The sequence below is a fragment of the Pan paniscus genome, chromosome 17 (genome assembly GCF_029289425.2).
Source record: "Pan paniscus chromosome 17, NHGRI_mPanPan1-v2.0_pri, whole genome shotgun sequence".
In the NCBI taxonomy this organism is placed as follows: domain Eukaryota; kingdom Metazoa; phylum Chordata; class Mammalia; order Primates; family Hominidae; genus Pan; species Pan paniscus.
In genome coordinates this window covers 94,688,375-94,693,786 of record NC_073266.2, presented here as the reverse complement: position 1 = coordinate 94,693,786, position 5,412 = coordinate 94,688,375, and positions in this window count along the sequence as shown.

The following is a 5,412-nucleotide window of genomic DNA, read 5'->3' as shown; positions in this document are numbered from 1 at the left end:
TGAATGGAAACCAACCAGCCAGTCCAAAAAGAGAACACGGTTACTTTTATCAAGGACATCGATACCCATTCGTTGACTTGGGAGGATGCTTACGATATTCTGCCAAGTGGAAAAGCAAGTTACAAAAAAATTATAGCATGATTCTAGTTTTATAAATAAAAGAGTGAAAAGTGAAAGTTCATACCACGCTCAGATAATTGTTTCTCAGTAGTATAATTTGGAGCTTTTTATGTTTAAAAATGTTTTTCTACATTTTCTAACTTTTAGCCATAAGTAGGCAGTGCTTGAATAACATAACGTTTGAAAGACAGTTATGGCTAATGGCTGATAGTTTATGAGTAGGCTATTCAGCTACCAAACACTCTTATGCCAAAGACCTCTCCCACCCCCTGCCCAGTTTTCTCCAAACAGCACGGGAGTCTGGGCAGGAAGTGGGCAGAGCCAGCACTGATGCCCAGGCTCAGCAGGGCATCCGTCCTGGGTGTCGTCAAGCTTCTTCTCTCCTCTGCTTATGAAGCTGCTCCAATTTGCAGAAGAGTCACCTGGTGACTGTTTCAGGACCTGAAGTGAATGAGCTGAGGAATTAACTGTGTGTCACTCTCGGTTGCCTACAGTGGCATTACCACTGCGGGAGCGCCAGTCATGTCTCCCCACCCCATGGGAATGCACGGCACTCAGGCCCATCTGCAGGACGGCAGAGGTATTTGCGGGTACAACAGGCCCAGAACATACTTGGGAAGGCAGGGATGAGTCAGTCAGATTTCCCACTAGGTTTTCAAACTGTAGCTCTTTTTTCATCCACGGGGTGGACCTTGTCTGATTGGCACTCGATGTTGTATGACCCTGGAGCAGGTCTGCACAGGAAAAGGGAGGAAAACCTGTGCGTTCTCTCTCCTGTTCCTGCACGCTGTCTTCCATGCCATTGGCAGTTGACATCAACAGGTCCCATCTACATCCCGGCTCAGGGGAAGCGGGCTCCCTCTCTGTGTTGCCAGGTGGCTCTGACCGAGAGGACAAGCCCCAGCTGTCAGGAACTAACAGCATCCACTTTCCTCTTTCCCTTCAAGCTCGCGTCTTTTCAGATGTCACCAGTTCTGAATCCTGTGCATAGTATTCATGTTTCAAAGAGAATGTTCAAACTACTTAAGGGAAAAAGCTTTTTTAAATGCCCTCCGGTGCTCATGTAATTACCCTCTAGGTCATGAGAAGTCATTATTGTTTTTACTCTTCATGTTTATAAATAATGGAGCCCTTCCCCTATGTCCTCTGTTCAGCTATAATTTGTTAGCCTAGTTGTGATTCCTCTGGGCTCTTGAAACTAATAATGTTTACTTTCTTTAAAAATAGAAAATACATAGATGCATAGCAAATGCTTATTCAGTCTTCACTCTGTGCCAGGCACTTCTGAAGACTCTCACACAGACTCTCATTTCATCCTCAGGACAATGCCTGGGATAAGGGCAGAACGGTGACCATCACCATCTACCGGGGAGACACTGAGGAACACACAGCCAGCAAGTTGCAGAGGCTGAGCCCAGGAGGCCCGGCCCTCACACGGGCCCCTGAGTGTCATGATATACGGCATCTCTGCACAAGCAGCGACAAAAATCACTTTCACCTGAGTGTCCATGTGTGACTGTGAGTCCGACCTTCCAAGAAAGTTGCCCCCATGCCGGGAGGGCTCAAGGAACTCCTGTCGTGACCAGGCTAGCTCCATCCCTTCTCACACTGCCATTCTTGGTTGGGTGATGGCCACACAGCCTGAGCTGATCCCCTCTGAGGGGAGCCCCAAGGTTTTATTTGAAGACCGAGTATGAACAAGGCACCCAGGGCTGCTGGCAGCAGTGGGCCATGAGAGAACCCTGCCAAACCTGGAATACACTCTGAGGAAGCAGGACAGATGGAGAGAGGGATGGTGGCCCCCATCTCATCACGGGAGCTGCCAAATTCAGTGCATCTTTCAGAAGCTTCTAGTGATGCAAAATACGGTGGCTTCCTCTTACTGCCTGCATCCTTGTTAATGTTGATTTTCTTCTTGGGACTTCCAACCAATAAATAACGTGGTCAGGAGAGGAATATTCCTACCAACAGCCATTCAAACATGGCATTGGCTGCCTGGAGGCAGAGAAGGGGCAGCCATTGACCATCCTTGATATTTTAAAATTAAACATCTAGCTATATTATCTGTGTGTGGAGCTGGCACTTGTGTGATGTGAGGCTACAGAACTAGGGGACCATAGAATTCAAAATGTGGAGAGTGAGGCCCAATCAGGAAAGAGAGGATTGCTTTGGAAGGGGCCACCTGTGATGCAGAGAAGAAATGGGTATGGGTTGGTGAGCAGAAGATGTGGTCCTTGTTATCTGACCTTCTGGGGCCAAGAGACTTGCAGGATTCTCTATCCCCAGGCCAAGGTATCACCAGCAGTGCCAGGAAGTGGGGATTTAACAGGACCATGGACAGAGGTCGGGAGACGTCAGATCCTCATGCTGCCCCCATGCACCTCCCATCAGGTTTTCTTTCCTTGAAAGTCATTCTTTCTGGAGAGGTTCAGCTGGTGAGCAGCCAGAGCTTTGCCTCCCACCAACGGACATTATTTGGAATGTACCTGAGGCAGAAGCCACTAAATGCAAAGTGAAGCTTGGAGAAAGCTTGTTGCCAGGATGCAGAAGTTCCCTCCCAATTCTGGGCTCAAACTTGATAGCTAGATAAGATCTCTGGTTTGGGTTACTAAACAACTGAAACCAAACAAACAGAGCAGAAGTCTAAATGTCAAGGCCTTGCACTGCCAAAGAAATGCTAAAACTCAGCCAAGGGCCACCAAGGCAAACATGCGGGAGGACCCCACATCTCTGCCATAAGAAAGCTCTAGAAAATGTGGAGCCACCTGGGGGCGTCACCTCAGGGCCTTTCCAAAGCATATTAGTCCGTTTTCACATTGCTGATGAAGACATACCCAAGACTGGGCAATTTACAAAAGAAAGAGGTTTATTGGATTTACAGTTCCGCATGGCTGGGGAGACCTCACAATCATGACAGAAGGTGAAAGACACATCTCACATGGTGGCAGACAAGAGAAGAGAGCTTGTGCGGGAAATTCCCATTTTTAAAGCTGTCAGATCTCATGAGACTCATTCACTATCACAAGAACAGTGCAAGAAAGACCTGCCCCCATAATTTAGTCATCTCCCACTGGGTTCCTCCCACAATACATGGGAAGTGGGGAAGTTGCAATTCAAGAGGAGATTTAGGTGAGGACACAGCCAAACCATATCATTCCATCCCTGGCTCCCCCTAGATCTCATATCCTCACATTTCAAAACCATTCATGCCTTCCCAAGAGTCCCCAAAGTCTTAACTCATTACATCATTAACTCAAAAGTCCGTAGTCCAAAGTCTCATTTGAGACAAGGCAAGTCCCTTCTGCCCATGAGCCTGTAAAATCAAAAGCAAGTTAGTTACTTCCTAGATACAATGGGGGCACAGGCATGGGGTAAAAACAGCCATTCCAAATGGGAGTAATTGGCCAAAACAAAGGGGCTACAGGCCCCACACAAGTCTAAAATCCAGCAGGTAGTCAAAACTTAAAGCTCCAAAATGATCTCTTTTGACTCTATATCTCACATCCACATCATTCTGATGCAAGAAGTAGCTTCCCATGGTCTTTGGCAGCTCCACCCCTGTGGCTTTGCAGGGTACAGCCTCCCTCCTGGCTGCTTTCAAGGGCTGGCATTGACTGTCTGTGGCTTTTCCAGGCACATGGTGCAAGCTGTCAGTGGATCTACCTTTCTGGGGTCTGGAGGATGGTGGCCCTCTTCTCACAGCTCCACTAGGTGGTGTCCCAGTAGGAACTCTGGGTGGGGGCTCCAAAACCACATTCCCCTTCTGCACTGCCCTAGGAGAGAATCTCCATGAGGGCCCCGTCCCTGCAGCAAACTTCTGCCTGGGCATCCAGGCATTTCCATACATCTTCTGAAATCTAGCAGAGGTTCCCAAACCTCAGTTCTTGACTTCTGTGCACCTGCAGGCTCACCACCACATGAAAGCTGCCAAGGCTTGGGCTTCCACCCTCTGAAGCAACAGCCTGAGCTGTACCTTGGCCCCTTTTAGTCACAGCTGGAGCGGCTGGAACACAGGGAACCAAGTCCCTAGACTGCACAGAGCAGAGGGACCCTGGACCTGGCCCATACAATCATTTTTTCCTCCTCAACCTCTGGGCCTGTGATGGGAGGGGCTGCTGTGAAGATCTCTGACATAAGCTGGAGACATATTCCCTATTGTCTTGGGGATTAACATTTGGCTCCTCATTACTTATGCAAATTTCTGCAGCCAGCTTAAATTTCTCCTCAGAAAATGGGATTTTCTTTTCTGTTGCATTGTCAGGCTGCAAATTTTCAAAACCTTTATGCTCTGCTTCCCTTATAAAAATGAATGCCTTTAACAGCACCCAAGTCACCTCTTGAATGCTTTGCTGCTTAGAAATTTCTTCCACCAGATACCCTAAATCACCTCTCTCAAGTTCAAAGTTCCACGAATCTCTGAAGCAGGGGCAAAATGCCACCAGTCTCTTTGCTAAAACAAAACAAGAGTCACCTTTGCTCCAGTTCCCAAGAAGTTTCTCATCTCCATCTGAGACCACCTTAGCCTGGATTTCATTGTCCGTATCATTATCAGCATTTTGGTCAAAGCCATGCAACAAGTTTCTAGGGAGTTCCAAACTTTCCCACATTTTTCTATCTTTTTTTGAGCCCTCCAAACTGTTCCGACCTCTGCCTGTTACCCAGTTCCAAAGTCACTTCCACATTTTTGGGTATCTTTTCAGCAGCGCCCCAGTCTACTGGTACCAATTTACTGTGTATTAGCCCATTTTCACACTGCTGATAAAGACATACCCAAGACTGGGCAATTTACAAATGAAAGAGGTTTATTGGACTTAGAGTTTTACATGGCTGGGAAGGCCTCACAATCACGGCAGAAGGTGAAAGGCACGTCTCACATGGCAGCAGACAAGAGAAGGGAGCTTGTGCAGGGAAACTCCCGTTTTTAAAACAATGAGATCTTGTGAGACTCATTTGCTATCACAAGAGCAGCACATGAATGATCCACCCCCATCATTCAATCACCTCCCACTGGGTTTCTCCAATGAAACATGGGAATTGTGGAAATTACAATTCAATATGAGATTTGGGTGGGGACACAGCGAAACCATATCACAGACAGACACAGAGTCAGGGGCATGACCACTGGGTCCTTGCGTGGACCACAGAGTTGCCCATGGCTTTCCTCTCTCCTCCTCTCCATGGCAGTCCACTTATGCTTACTCTGTAGCTCCCTCCCCCGTCCCACCACCAAACCTGAGAGCCACACCCAAGAAGATGCAGAGAGCTTCACCTGACCAGATATCATGGGCTCGG